At 38.1% G+C, this 16,599-nt stretch overlaps 1 protein-coding gene across 3 annotated transcripts in view; it reads left to right on the top strand.

Annotated features, from left to right (window-relative positions):
- The first annotated feature begins 2,495 nt into the window (after window positions 1-2,495).
- The window catches only part of LOC128240540 (cys-loop ligand-gated ion channel-like), a 177,630-nt gene continuing 163,526 nt past the window's right edge, over window positions 2,496-16,599 (top strand). For 2 of the 3 annotated variants that reach the window (XM_052957204.1, XM_052957201.1), the window contains exon 1: window positions 2,640-2,657. The gene's annotated coding sequence lies outside the window, so the exon portion shown is untranslated. Of the gene's footprint in view, window positions 2,658-16,599 lie in introns of all 3 variants that reach the window. The other variant, XM_052957202.1, reaches the window with a different exon arrangement.

The following is a 16,599-nucleotide window of genomic DNA, read 5'->3' as shown; positions in this document are numbered from 1 at the left end:
ACACCAGGTATCGATAGACATCACATCAGGTATCGATAGACATCACATCGTGTATCGATAGACATCACATCAAGCATCGATATACATCACATCAGGTATCGATATACATCACATCAGGTATCGATAAACATCAGGTATCGATAGACATCACATCAGGTATCGATAGACATCACATCAGATATCGATAGACATCACATCAGGTATCGATAGACATCACATCAGGCATCGATATACATCACCTCAGGTATCGATAGACATCACATCATGTTTAAATGCAAATGCATTGTGCATTTATTATACCAATATTATATCGACAATATGCGGTGTCTTTAATTCTGGTGTGCACTAATTCCTTGTCATAAAGTGACGATTTAATATGAAATGCAGCGTGGATCACCAAAACACAAATAGTTCCTTAATATTCAGTGTAAACTACGTGATAAATGAGTCATAAACGCTACGTAGGAAGGCAACATTTTGCTTAAAATGAAAATTTCAACAAAGATAACTTTTCTTTTTCTACACCATTTTAAATGTTCAACAAATGTGAGTCTATGCCGCTTTGTTTAAAGTCTTCATTTAAAGCAGATATTGCCTTCCGACGTAGCATTTATGACGTAATTTATCACGTGGTATACACACACTGATATCTATCAAACATGTTCAGGAAGGCATTTCCATTTAATACGTTACACTGTTATAAAACTGTTTTGTTTACTGTCCGAGTGATCCAGTCCAGATTTTGGATACCTTCACATTAATTGATGTAAACTTAATTCATGTTAAAGCTGCACTCTCACAGATATACGATTTTTACAACTTTTTTTATTTTTTTTTTGTCTCGGAAAGAGCATTTTTTTGCGAAAATATCTGCAAACCAATGATACAAGATTGCTGACAAAAAATCAGATCGCAGATTTTCATTTTTCCTTTCGAAAATTAATGTTTAATGGCTTAAACCGTTACTAATGGTTTAAGAAAAATTCATAAAACATCAATTTTTGAATCTCAATAGAAAAATCGCGATCTAATTTTTGTCGGCAGTCTTATATAACTGGTTTCCATGGATTTTCGCAAAAAATTGGCTCGTTCCAAGACAAAAAACAAAAAAAGGTGATCAACACGTTCAATAGGTGAGAGTGCAGCAGTTTGTAATATATTTCTGTGTTTATCGATAAAACCAAGCCGTAAACATATGCTGTAATCTAAGACGTCGTTCAAATAGAACTCACGACTTCATTTTGTTAACACACTGCAAGAAACTGAATAGAAAGGTGTTACCTCTATCAAAGGTTCTTTCCCTTGAATCTGACATTTACAGCAATTGCAACACAATTCTTTCAATACAATATCCAGCCCATAATATTTTAAACGAAAAAAGCACACCAAGATGGCGCCGATTGTACTTTAAAAACCGCTATCAAAGTCAGCACCATGACAAAAGATCGATACCGGCAATTGTCGTTCAAATGATCGGGTCATTACCGACAGCCGGAACATGCCGATTCCTTGCCCCATGCTGGCCTGGGATACATGTATACATGCACGCGTTTATTTGCATAAGGTAGCATGTGTAAACGAGAAATTATTTTGGATTAAAATGGTATCTGTAGCATCATGTGTTACGTTGTATATCCGTAGTATATAGTAGTTGTTGACGTCGTAACAGATGCATCTTTTAACCGCTTCTCACATACATAGACTTTCCAAAAAAATGAATGTCGATGAAGAGAAATACAGTCGAACTCTGTTGGCTCGAATTCCCTGGGACAGGCGAAAATACCTCGAGCCTCGGAAAATTCGAGCTTAGCGGGATTGTTTACCTTCAGTACAAAGATAGTGGTCCTTTAAAATAATTTCGAGCCAACGAGGAGTTCGAGCTAAGCGAGTTCGAGCCATCAGGGTTCGACTGTACGCACTAGATTCTACTTTAAGTCATTGCCAAAGTTGTTTTTAGAATACACAAAATGAAATTAAACATTGATATATCTTACGGAAAATTATAGTGAAAATAATTTTAGATTCTGATTTTAGATATACTTCATGATAATATAACTGATCTTCAATGTCAGGTAGCATTTATAAACCTTATCGTGTAAATATGATGTAAATCAAAGGGCTTAAGACATTACAGTCCAACCCTTCATACATCTCCGCCAGATAGGTGAGCACTTACCTAAAACATTACCAGAAACTAGTTTCATATTTTTCTCTACATCTCACAAATATAGCTAACGCTTACCAAAACTATTCACACAAACCACTGGCAATCAAGGATCAACTAAATGCAGCCTTTATCTTGTTGTTATTACTTTTTTATTTCTTAGAGCTGTTTATATTCAACCACGGTTACCTGTATATTTTGACGTATTCGAATGGGATCCATTTAATTATTACTGATCGTTGCGCGTAAATGAGAGGCACTCACAACGCCAGTTAGGTTATAGTAACTGTGTATCATGTAAGTGCAAGCATAGATTTGACAAAACATCACAAAAGTGTAGCAATTCGCGGAGTGTAGTTCTACCCAGTCCAACAGGTGTACATGCGGGGGAGGGTTAGTTGTTGTACTGGTATTTGTATACTCAATCGAGATGCAAACGTAAGCCTGACAGTGAACACATGATGGAATATAGCATACGCCAACATCTGCCTCGGTAAGATCAGACAACACTAATGTTCTCGTACTAATACATGCAGTTCTATTCATCTTGGTAAATAAATAGTTGTAATATGTTCGGCTGTCGTATATACCATTACACGAGTTGTCATAACGACTGACATGTTGATATATCGGGTGAATTATATATGAATGAAATGAGCGCTTGTTTAAGCACACGAAAATCGAGTTAATCAGGTTAACGTAAAATTTACGTGAAATAAAATTAAACTTGAAATGTCATCGTCATTGCTAAATGTGAGGCGATGAAATGGTTGCGTTATTAACTTTGCTTCTCTCGAAGACGTCAACTGCATTACACGAATACTATATGGTTATAAAGCCTTTATACGAGTCCATCCGAATTACATATATGTCCGGATAAGTGGCTCAAGTAACACAATACTACAGCAGCTATGTATATAGTTCTGGCTTCCATAACTTTAATGATGATATTTTTTTTTATGTTTACTACGCGTTAAAGTTATGGCGTAACCCCCATACCAAAGTCAACCAGAATCAACTGAGTATGATGATGCAATTGATCGAATGACTCTGGAATCACATGACCATGATGACGTTGTCTTCACATGGTTCATTTAGTAGAAACCAATTGCAGTAAGGTTGAAACTATCTTTTGTTAGTAAAAACAATTAATTTATTCCAAATTTGTTATCTGTTATATTTCTAATTATCCAAAATAGAAAAATAACAGCAAAATAAACACTATACATTTGTAAGGTCAAATGTAGGTCACGTGGGTATTTTCTAAAAATCTTGTTATCATGTGATTAAACTTGAACACAACTATGACCTATTTAAGGAATGTTTATTATCAGATTTATTATAAAGATAAATCAACTATCTATAAAGCGTTTTTTGTTTGTTTTGAAAATGTGTTTGTGAACTACATTTTACTTCATTTACCTGAGAATATAGTTATTTTGTAAGTACAATGCATACAAGTGAAATAACAGCGTGTCACGAATCTGGTAGGGTTTGGATACGATGTTCTCTTTGAACAGCGAACACGTCCCAAAAGGTAATACTAATATGTAACGTGCTTGCTGAAGTTCTTTAGCTACTATGTATAGGACACAGACCACTATTAAGACCCCGTCTACAGTTAAGTTGTTATTAGTGCTCCTTGGGAGAACATGTTCCACTAAAACCGCAGCTAGTATACTTGACCATACATGTAGCTGATTGACATCTCAAACCGAAAAAGGTTCATACATGTATATTGGTTATGCAGCAGTCAATTGGAACGAACCATGGCCCAAGGTCCGGGGGATAGCGAGGGAAATGGGCCGAGTGGATGCGGTGGTTTTGTTATTGGGAGAATGGGTCTTACCTAGGATGTCACCAGAGCGCAGGGGCATTTGGCATTCGGAGCTCCTCGGCCATTTTTTTTTTCAAAAACAACCTCGGATGTATGCCGGTACATCAGTTGAAGTAGTTCGTAAATTTTTGAATTATATCATTAATTAAATGTATTGTTTTAGAGTTGTATTTATTGATCTAAGTTTAAATTGATTGCCAGTGAAGTGAATTATTGTAAACAAAATTAAGATTCCCACGAGTAAAGTCATAAAGTTTAACTGCTGAATAAAATTACTACGCGATCTACTTGCAGCGGACTTAAACGTGCCACTTTTTGAGTATGTAAACCGTCCAAATACATCCGAGGTTGTTTTCGATAAAATGGCCGAGGAGTTCCGAATGGGGCATTTGGCTGGGATTTTACCTGCACTTTGTCTCCACAGGGCGGAGATTTCATCTGCAATTAGCTAGACCGAATGTCAAAGTCCCCTCTATTTCCCGGACCAGCGGGGTAGGGGGCGTGGTTACAATTGACTGGTGCAACTATATTAAATGATCAGTGAATGATTTGATTATGGATAATCAGAGGCCAGGGATAACGACTAGGCCTTATACTATGAAGTCGTTTAGTTTAAACGTTATTTATTTTACAAAAATTGTGAAGAAGGTTATATCAACTTGTACTATTACAGTCACACTCGCACGAGAGAGTGGTCTTGTGTTGTTGGGGGAACCGGTGAGCCCAAAGAAACCCCATTTTTTTGTCCGGCTTGTTGACCATCAGCCAAACTCACTTGCGCCCAGACTGGTAATCGAGTCGCCTTGGTGAAAAGCCAGTGCGCTAATTACTTTCTTTCGCAAAAACTTATTTTATGTTGATTCTGAATTAGATCATGTAGTATAAGTCATTTGAAATGTGGAAAACGCCAAATAGTTACTACAAGGTATGGAGTAATTCTCAATATCATATAAAACCTTATCTGGAGCTTTGGTTTCATAACAATGCACTGTCATGGATAAAGCATTTAGGATTTTTTTAGTATAATCCACTCTACGATTCAAACTTGACTTTGGCGTATTTAATTTACTTCTAGGGTATGCCAGGTAAACCAAATGCATCCCAACAAAAAGCATTAATTAGGTTTTTGTTTACCCGAATACTATTTATTCCCTGTATGATTGATGTACATGTATCTTAATAATGTCCTCAACCTATGTCACAATATGAACAGATTACTCATTTATATCAGTGTGTGTTTTTTTAAATATGCATATGCATTATGCTACATGCTCAAGACTTTGGTCTGAAATTACTGAGACAAACTGAGAAATATTCACACATTTCCCGTTTCATTCGGCATTACATGGCTATGACACAAAGTGTAAGCAGGTCGATTGCCTGTCAACGCTTTATGCGATTTGATTTGAATGTTAAAAGTGTATAATATGCATTTAGTACTGGTTAAAGGTTGTTAGTATGTACTTACACAAGAGAATGGTCTTATTCGACACACATTTTACACACACAAGTACAAACTAACAATCTCAATAAAAATTTCAAGTAAGAGCCAATTTAAGCAATTTAAAACATAGAAAATATTCTTATGAATGAACTTTAATCACGAAAAATAAACTGATTGTAGGATTAAAGGAAGTATTATAATTTCATTCAAAACATTATAGTCCGATATCTTACGCCTATTTAGCATTTCATTGCATCATAATACGATCAATATTTTTTCCGGGTTTTTAGGAGTTCTCAGAGTTTATTTCCGGGGAATAAAACTGTCCGAATGCGATGACCCAGATTATAGTCTTACCAATAATGTACATGTAACGATTTATCGGTCCTCGACCGCAGCAAATCTAAACACAGCTATATAATACATGTATTTATTTGATTCAGTACGCGTTCATTTTGAAACTTTTTGCGGATTATGCTTTTTGTATTTTATTCTGTAACTCGCCGATATTGAAATAATTGCTTTTTGTACAATCTTAATTGGGTTATATTACGCAATACGCAGTATATTCGAACTATATTAACCGTATAACATAGATTGAAAACTCCGAACAAAGCTACTTTTAACTAGCTAATTAATATGCAGAGCGCAGTCCGTAGCTATTGAAGCAGATTGCTTACAAGGTATTTTCGATGTAAATATAAATTAGGTCGCTCACCAACGCATTTCTAACTGCGCTGGGGTTGATACGCCCGTGGACGCATTAATTCTCCAAAAGTTAAAAATGTTATGTCGATCTGCCGATGCGATACGGTAATAAAAGTGTGCAGGCCTAGCGGCCTACAGCCTTACCACTCAGTCGATGGTTGATGGAGCATATGTTGAAGTGTCGGATTTGCAGGCTAGCGGCCTACAGCCTTACCACTCAGTCGATGGTTGATGGAGCATATGTTGAATTATCGGCCTAGCGGCCTACAGCCTTACCACTTAGTCGATGGTTGATGGAGCATATGTTGAAGTATCGGATTTGCAGGCCTAGCGGCCTACAGCCTTACCACTCAGTCGATGGTTGATAGAGCATATGTTGAAGTATCGTATATGCAGGCCTAGCGGCCTACAGCCTTACCACTCAGTCGATGGTTGATGGAGCATATGTTGAAGTATCGGCATAGCGGCCTACAGCCTTACCACTCAGTCGATGGTTGATGGAACATATGTTGAAGTATCGGATTTGCAGGCCTAGCGGCCTAAAGCCTTACCACTCAGTCGATGGTTGATGGAGCATATGTTGAAGTATCGGATTTGCAGGCCTAGCGGCATATAGCTTTACCACTCAGTCGATGGTTGATGGAGCATATGTTGAAGTATCGGATTTGCAGGCCTAGCGGCCTACAGCCTTACCACTCAGTCGATGGTTGATGGAGCATATGTTGATGTATCGGCCTAGCGGCCTACAGCCTTACCACTCAGTCGATGGTTGATGGAGCATATGGTGAAGTATCGGCCTAGCGGCCTACAGCCTTACCACTCAGTCGATGGTTGATGGAGCATATGTTGAAGTATCGGATTTGCAGGCCTAGTGGCCTACAGCATTACCACTCAGTCGATGGTTGATGGAGCTTATGTTGAAGTATCGGATTTGCAGGCCTAGCGGCCTACAGCCTTACCACTCAGTCGATGGTTGATGGAGCATATGTTGAATTATCGGCCTAGCGGCCTACAGCCTTACCACTTAGTCGATGGTTGATGGAGCATATGTTGAAGTATCGGATTTGCAGGCCTAGCGGCCTACAGCCTTACCACTTAGTCGATGGTTGATGGAGCATATGTTGAAGTATCGGATTTGCAGGCCTAGCGGCCTACAGCCTTACCACTTAGTCGATGGTTGATGGAGCATATGTTGAAGTATCGGATTTGCAGGCCTAGCGGCCTACAGCCTTACCACTTAGTCGATGGTTGATGGAGCATATGTTGAAGTATCGGATTTGCAGGCCTAGCGGCCTACAGCCTTACCACACAGTCGATGGTTGATGGAGCATATGTTGAAGTATCGGCCTAGCGGCCTACAGCCTTACCACTCAGTCGATGGTTGATAGAGCCTAGCGGCCTACAGCCTTACCACTCAGGCGATGGTTGATGGAGCATATGTTGAAGTATCGGATTTGCTTAAACGTAATAGTATGTATACAATTCATTTTTTGAAAGTAAAATGAGTAGGTTATTAATATGTCTAAATATGATTAAAAGTATTCAAAATACAACAGTGCTTTTGGAAAACAAATTATTGACAACTCTTATTGGTGAGAACTTTACAAAGGCCATTTTCTTTAGCAATGCTATATCAAGTACTTGTTTGATGAAGCTGAACATACTGGTTTGTTTAAGCCCAAATGAATGATGTATGTATCTTACGTAACAAAGCGTGAAGCAATCAACCACAATACAGATATTGGTATTGTTGGCATGTTTGCTCTAGCTTTTAGAGACAAACACCTCCCGTCTGAGCACCTGGAAACCATTGTTTCTGTCATTCAGCAGCTCTCTGTCAATGCCTGTATATAATCACCTCACCAGCGGATATTGTCATTGTGATAAAACCCCATAAATTATGAGAGACGTATGGAATTGTGTGAAATACGAATTGCTAACAGAACCTTAGGAGATATATCATTTGGAGGCGTCTATCTATAGCCTATCTCTAAGTTATTTATTACATAGTTAATATATTGTTTAATATTTAACCTAGATAAACATCTATGTAGTTGTAAACATTTGTTGTAATTTATATTTCGTTACCGAATTATATCAACATTTACTAGACCAATAGAAACAATAAGTCCACGCCATACAACCCAACATGATTGTGAATGTAAAACGGCAGTAGTCGATAAAGCAAACTTTACAAATCAGCAAAGAGAAACTTTCAACCACGACTTCTGTGACACTTTTTTCCTTTTTGGGCAGCTTTTCGTGGTATTTAAAAGTTCTAGGGGCTCCAATCGAGCCATCACCGGGAATAGATCAACACGTCGAGTTTTTTTAATTATGTCTCAAATTTAATACACGCTGCTTAAACAAATACTTTTACTTACTATTAAAAAGTAAAATTCAAGCTTTACAATGTGCTGTATCGTCTAGGCCGGAACGACCATGCAACACAGTGACATATTCCATATCGAACTGTTAAGCAATTTTTGAATTATACTTATCAATTAATTCATGTACATGCTAACTTTCTAACATACATACTATTATGTATGCTATAAATCTTTTGAATTTCGTTTTCGACAAGATTTCTGCATCTACAAGCGTCGCAACACATATGACTATACCATCATGGATGTCAAATATACTATCTTTATTTGCATGTACATTATAAGTTTTTTATTTATATTTTAATACGAAGGTTTATCCTACAATATTTGTTAAAATTTATTGACACCAATATGCTATAATTTTTAACTGTACCATTATTGTATATATGTTCTATGTCTATCAACGTATCTCGATCCATAGGGGAAATAAAGATGTTGAGTTGAGTTGAGTTGAGTTGGGGGGCCTGTTTAAAGACACAAGGATCAACGCAGATAATCATCAAAACAGAGAAACAACAATACAAGCCAACAGACTTTGCAAAAGCTATCAAAATATCGTATAATGGAAATGCTGGGTGCTGCCTTGCCGCGGTCACTCCAAACTAATCACGAATTATCACTTTAAATAGAAACCGGTTAGCGAGGACTCAACATCACACTTGCGAGGACTCGACCTCACACTTGCGAGGACTCGACCTCACACTTGCGAGGATGCGAGGACTCGACCTCACACTTGCGAGGACTCAACCTCACACTTGCGAGGTCTCGACCTCACACTTGCGAGGACTCGACCTCACACTTGCGAGGACTCGACCTCACACTTGCGAGGATGCGAGGACTCAACCTCACACTTGCGAGGACTCGACCTCACACTTGCGAGGATGCGAGGACTCGACCTCACACTTGTGAGGACTCGACCTCACACTTGCGAGGACTCGACCTCACACTTGCGAGGACTCAACCTCACACTTGCGAGGACTCGACCTCACACTTGCGAGGATTTAACCTCACACTTGCGAGGACTCGACCTCACTTGGGAGGACTCAACTTCACACTTACGATGACTCAACCTCACACTTGCGAGGACTCGACCTCACACTTGCGATGACTCAACATCACACTTGCGAGGACTCAACTTCACACTTGCGAGGACTCAACCTCACACTTGCGAGGACTCAACCTCACACTGTCCACAACACTTGTCAATAAGTGCAAAGATTAATCAAAGCGCGAGGCGCTGAAAGACTATCTACGGGCAAATATGTGAGAGTTGCAAATTTTATTTGAACTATGGGAATGGTTGAAGGGCACATAAATAAACGTGAAAAATGTGCCGAGAGCGCTTGTGCCCACACTGGGCAAGGAAACAAACATATCTATATCTTTATGGGGTTTTGTGCCATTTTGCTTTTGTAAATGTCACTTCAATCGTCGTAATCCCCCATCCCCATTTATTAAGTGTTACAATGCATGCCCCATTTCAATCGTTTCTAACGGTTTTTCGTTGCTTTGATTAGATATCATACGATAGGAAAATACAATACATCATAGTCGACATATCCCCATGTATTTGAAGTTACAGAAAATGCTCTTTTCAATCGCGTCTAAAGGTTTTTCGGTGCTTTGATTAGATAGCATACGTTAGACAAGTTTTATGAACTTATACGTTTGAATTCTTTAAGGAAAATGATTCTATTTTTACGAGCAACTTTAGCAATAATACCTTTTAAAATGCAGAGCTTATCAGATGGTCGTTTTCCCGCGGTGAGGACAAACATGTGGTCAGTTAATGTAGTTGAAACTATTTTTAAATTATCGAACGTGTCTGTTTTATGAATGAGAATATGATTGTGCTTTTTGAAGTTTATTGATAAATTAAATGTTATTAATGTTTTATGTAAGTACCTGTGTAGAAATAGTACAAGTGCTGTTATGAATGCTTCGTACTCTTTGGATGATAAACAGGTTTAATCCGAACTACTTTGCTTCACTAAACGTATACATGACTCACTGTCGTATCAGGGCATGTGTGCTTATATAAATTGAAAGCCTAACGTCTAAAACTATGCCAAGAATACACCGGAACGAAGCTTTTACGCAAAAAATGTGAACATCTTATTAGAAAAGTATACGCCTAAAAATCATAGAATGAATAGTATTTTGTTTTTGTATAGCAAGCAAATTATAGTATTTGAAGCATTAGCAACGCGAAACCTGGGATACAACTATTTTGACTTTCAGACAATCATTTTTGTTTCTTATCTCATAAGTTATATTAGAAATACACCCTTACAAAAAAGCGTGCTTCATGGTCACACAAGGTTATAATAAGAAATCCTGCAGGCGATGGGACACTTGCGGTCGGTAGTAATTTCTAAAACATCTTGGTCTGAACTCAGAGTGAATATCAGTATGTTACCTTCCTACCAGAGCATCTATTATTTTGACCCACACTAATCTGATAAATATAATGATCTATAAATAGTTATATTCTGCTAAAAATAAAACGCCGGAATACAGAAATACAGCGCGGAAATAGCCGAACAAGCAAGAACTCGTACTCGGATAATCTATTTTTATGGTTTCGAAGTCATTCTGCTACTAAACATAGAGCGCATTGAGACAAAAAAAGGGTTAAAACGACATGAATAGAAGTAGTTCTTTGGAGTTTGCGGTCTTAAGACTACCTGCGCGCATGCGCGCATGAAGTTAGCGGCCTAGCGGCGTAAAGTTAGCGGCCTAGCGGCGTGAAGTTAGCGGCCTGGCGGCCTAGCGGCGTGAAGTTGGCGGCATAGCGGCCTAGCGGCCTAATTATTTTTCAGTTTCCAAGCAATTGTTAATGCGTCTTTTTTTTAAAACAGTGATAAATCAAAGTTTTGTATTCATATAGTTACATAGCGGCCTTAAATTGTTATCTATTTAGAATATTTTTCTTTACCTTTTATTATAAAACAATTTTAAATTAACGGTTTTATGCACAAATTATCACTCTGAAGCGTTTTTCAACTTTTTTTTCAAAAAAGTCGATCAAGCACTTCAGCGACCTAGCGGCCTAGCGGCCTAGTGGCGTGAAATAAGCGGCAAAGCGGCCTAGCGGCCTAAATTGAATCCTATTATAAAGCATGTATACATGCATTTTCTTCTAAAATAATGACATTTAAACTGTTTTTTATTCACACATTTACACATCGAAGCGATAATCAACATATTTTTTTCAAAGACGTCGATAAAGCAGTCAGTCCTAAAACGGTTTCCTATTTCAAACCATGTATCCATGCATTGTTTTCTAAAACAATGATATATTAACTGTTTTAAGCACACACTATCACTCTGAGGCGATTATCAACCGTTTTTTCAAAAAGTCGAACAAGCAGTCAGCTTTTCAAAGCATGTGAACATGCCTCTGCTTCTAATTTGATATGTATATTTTCTGATTTTATGCACAAATTATCACTCTTAAGCAATTATAAACATTTTTTTAAAGAAAAAAATGCATGTATACATGGTTTGAAAAAGGAAACCATTGTAGGCCGCTAGGCCGCTAGGCCGCCAGGCCGCTAACTTCACGCCGCTAGGCCGCTAGGCCGCTGAAGTGCTCGATCGACTTTTTTGAAAAAAAAAGCTGAAAAACGCTTCAGAGTGATACTTTGTGCATAAAGACAGTAAATATATCATTGTTTTAGAAGAACAGGCATGTTTAATGCTTTGAAATAGCTGACTGCTTAATCGACTTTTTTGAAAAAAAATATGTTGATCATCGCTAATAGCTTCAAAGTGTTAATTCGTGCATTTAAACAGTTAATATGCCATTGTTTTTGAAGAAAATGCATATATACATGGTTTGAAATAGGAAACCATTTAGGCCGCTAGGCCGCCAGGCCGCTAACCTCACGCCGCTAGGCCGCTGAAGTGCTCGATCGACTTTTTTGAAAAAAACAAACGCTTCAGAGTGATTATTTGAGCATAGAGACAGTAAATATATCATTGTTTTAGAAGATCAGGCATGTTTAATGCTTTGAAATAGCTGACTGCTTAATCGACTTTTTTGAAAAAAATATGTTGATTATTGCTAATAGGTTCAAAGTGTTAATTTGTGCATTCAAACAGTTAATATGTCATTGTTTTAGAAGAAAATGCATGTATACATGGTTTGAAATAGGAAACCATTTTAGGCCGCTAGGCCGCCAGGCCGCTAGGCCGCTAACTTCACGCCGCTAGGCCGCTGAAGTGCTTGATCGACTTTTTTGAAAATAAGATGAAAAACGCTTCAGAGTGATAATTTGTGCATAAAAACAGTCAATACATCATTGTTTTAGAAGAACAGGCATGTTTAATGCTTTGAATTAGCTGACTGCTTTATCGACGTTTTTGAAAAAAATTGTTGATAATCGCTTCAACGTGTTAATGTGTGAATAAAAACAGTTAAAATGTCATTGTTTTAGAAGAAAATGCATGTATCCATGCTTTGAAATAGGATTCAATTTAGGCCGCTAATTTCACGCCGCTATGTCGCTAGGTCGCTGAAGTGCTTGATCGACTATTTGAAAAAAGTTGAAAAACGCTTCAGAGTGATAATTTGTGCATAAAACCGTTAATTTAAAATTGTTTCAGAATAAAAGGTAAAGAAAAATATTCTGAATAGATAACAATTTAAGGCCGCTATGTTACTAAATGAATAAAAAACTTTGATTTATCATTGTTTTAAAAAAAACGCATTAACAATTGCTTGGAAATAGAAAAAAATAATTAGGCCGCCAGGCCGCTAGGCCGCCAACTTCACGCCGCTAGGCCGCCAGGCCGCTAACTTCACGCCGCTAGGCCGCTAACTTCACGCCGCTAGGCCGTTAGGCCGCTAACTTCACGTACATTAAATTGCGTCGTAAAGGCAACGTCGGAAGGCAACATTTTGCTTCGAATGAAGACTTTAAACATAGATAACTTCACTTTTTCTTCACCATTTTAAATTAAACGCCTTCGGGCTTTTACCAGAGATTGATTTGAGAGTTTAGTTTCTTTACACACTTCGACAAACCTTTTCACAGTTCGGCCGTATGACGGAGCACTGTCAAAACATTATTTTGAAATAGGTTTGTCGAAGTGTTTGATGAATCTAGTCACCTTATCAAACTCCGGTAATAAAACGAAGGCGGTGCTCTAAAAGCGGCATAGACTGCCCTTTGTTTCATTTAAAATGGTGTAGTAAACGAAAAGTTATCTTTGTTTTAAGTTTTCATTTTAAGCAAAATATTGCCTTCCGACGTAGCATATATGACGTAATTTATCACGTGGTATACACACACTGTATACCTGATACTAACATTGCTAGCTTACAAGCCAGTCTGGTGAATCAGGTTATATCCTTCATAACACTTACTCCTATACTGGCCAATTGCCATTTGAGATTTTGTTTAATGTGAATGAATTATGAAGTATTTGGTGTTCCCAGTCTTCTTATAAATGCTTGTATACTTCTATTAACTAGCCTTTTTAACAAATAATAGGAAACGTCAAAACCACATTATTGTTAATACGGTAAGTGCTTAAGCGTGTCAGACGGGGCACTATTTGATAGTTTATATTTATGTGCGAAATGACATATTTCTGTAAATATATTTAATGTCTGTATATTGTATATTTTATTTCAATATTTAAATACACACTGTGTTTATTATTTTGAGAGCCATCCAAATGCTTTTGATTTCTTTCCCATCGTGATGATGTGTTTCTGATAAAAATGATGGAAATGTAAGTTTTAAAGAAAAGGAAAACGACAAGATGTTGAACAGATGGGTATTGTATGTGAATTTACTTAGTGGATTGATGATCCTTTTGGGGCACAAAGAACACTACAGTCATGCAGTAATGACACTAGCATCCAAGGTGTGCTTGATACTGCTCATTGGCAGCAGTGGTCCTCTTTTAATCGAGCTTTTCATCACATACAAATTAAATTAAGACCGTTTTAAAATTAAATTTTAGCAGACTCTGTTGAAACTGTTCATTGAAAGTAATGAAACACTGTCGACACCTCCTTAATAATCAATCCTAAAGGGATTGGATAACAGAGTTAAAACCAATTATGTATGTACCATGTGTTTTTTTACAATAGTTGGCAGACATCAACAAACATGTATACTTCCAAGATACTTTTTTATACAATACTTATTTTTAACAAAAGAAATTTCAATTTATCTTTCGAGGAATTTCTATGAATATCAAATTTTGTCCATCTTATATTGATTGTCAAATTTATCATTTGTTTTTTAAAGATGTAATGCCTGAACTTATTGTTGTAGTGTTGGTACGTTAGTCACTGAACTCATGGTTGTAGAGTTCATACGTTAGTCTCCGTACTCATTGTTATAGTGTCGGTACCTTAGTCACTGAACTCATTGTTGTAGTGCCGGTATGTTAGTACCTGAACTCATTGTTATAGTGTTGATACGTTAGTCCCCGAACTCATTGTTGTAGTGTCGTTACCTTAGTCTCCGAACTCATTGTTATAGTGTTGTTACCTTAGTCCCTGAACTCATTGTTATAGTGTCGGTACCTTAGTCCCTGAACTCATTGTTGTATTGTCGTTAACTTAGTCCCTGAACTCATTGTTGTAGTGTCGGTACCTTAGCCCCCGAACTCATTGTTATAGTGTTGTTACCTTAGTCCCCGAACTCATTGTTGTAGTGTCGGTACCTTAGCCCCCGAACTCACTGTTGTAGTGTCGTTACCTTAGTCCCCGAACTCATTGTTGTATTGTAGTTACCTTAGTCCCCGAACTCATTGTTGTAGTGTCGTTACCTTAGTCCCCGAACTCATTGTTATAGTGTTGTTACCTTGGTCCCCGTTAGTGTCGTTACCTTAGTCCCTGAACTCATTGTTATAGTGTCGGTACCTTAGTCCCTGAACTCATTGTTGTAGTGTCGTTACCTTTGTCCCTGAACTCATTGTTATAGTGTCGGTACCTTAGTCCCTGAACTCATTGTTATAGTGTTGTTACCTTAGTCCAGTCCCTGAACTCATATAACATGTTATAGTGTCGGTACCTTAGTCCCTGAACTCATTGTTGTAGTGTCGGTACCTTAGTCCCTGAACTCATTGTTGTAGTGTCGGTACCTTAGTCCCTGAACTCATTGTTGTAGTGTCGGTACCTTAGTCGCTGAACTCATTGTTGTAGTGTCGGTACCTTAGTCCCCGAACTCATTGTTGTAGTGTCGGTACCTTAGTCCCCGAACTCATTGTTGTAGTGTCGGTACCTTAGTCCCCGAACTCATTGTTGTAGTGTCGGTACCTTAGTCCCCGAACTCATTGTTGTAGTGTCGGTACGTTAGTCCCCGAACTCATTGTTGTAGTGTCGGTACCCTAGTCCCTGAACTCATTGTTATAGTGTCGGTACCTTAGTCCCTGAACTCATTGTTATAGTGTCGGTACCTTAGTCCCTGAACTCATTGTTATAGTGTCGGTACCTTAGTCCCTGAACTCATTGTTGTAGTGTCGGTACGTTAGTCCCCGAACTAATTGTTGTAGTGTCGTTACCTTAGTCCCTGAACTCATTGTTATAGTGTCGGTACCTTAGTCCCTGAACTCATTGTTATAGTGTCGGTACCATAGTCTCTGAACTCATTGTTGTAGTGTTGGTACGTTTATCCCCGGACTCAATGTTGTAGTGTCGTTACCTTAGTCCCTGAACTCATTGTTATAGTGTCGGTACCTTAGCCCCTGAACTCATTGTTGTAGTGTTGGTACGTTAGCCTCCGAACTCACTGTTGTAGTGTTGGTACCTTAGCCTCTGTACTCATTGTTATAGTGTCGGTACCTTAGTCCCTGAACTCATTGTTATAGTGTCGGTACGTTAGTTCCCGAACTCATTGTTGTAGTGTCGTTACCTTAGTCCCCGAACTCATTGTTATAGTATCGTTACCTTAGTCACCGAACTCATTGTTATAGTGTCGTTACCTTAGTCCCTGAACTCATTGTTGTAGTGTCGGTACTTTTGTCCCTGAACTCATGGCTGTTGTGTCGGTACCTTAGCCCCTAAACTCATTGGTGTAGTGTTGGTACCTTA

This window comes from Mya arenaria, chromosome 7 (genome assembly GCF_026914265.1).
Source record: "Mya arenaria isolate MELC-2E11 chromosome 7, ASM2691426v1".
NCBI lineage: Eukaryota > Metazoa > Mollusca > Bivalvia > Myida > Myidae > Mya > Mya arenaria.
This window is presented reverse-complemented; position numbering and strand designations above follow the sequence as displayed.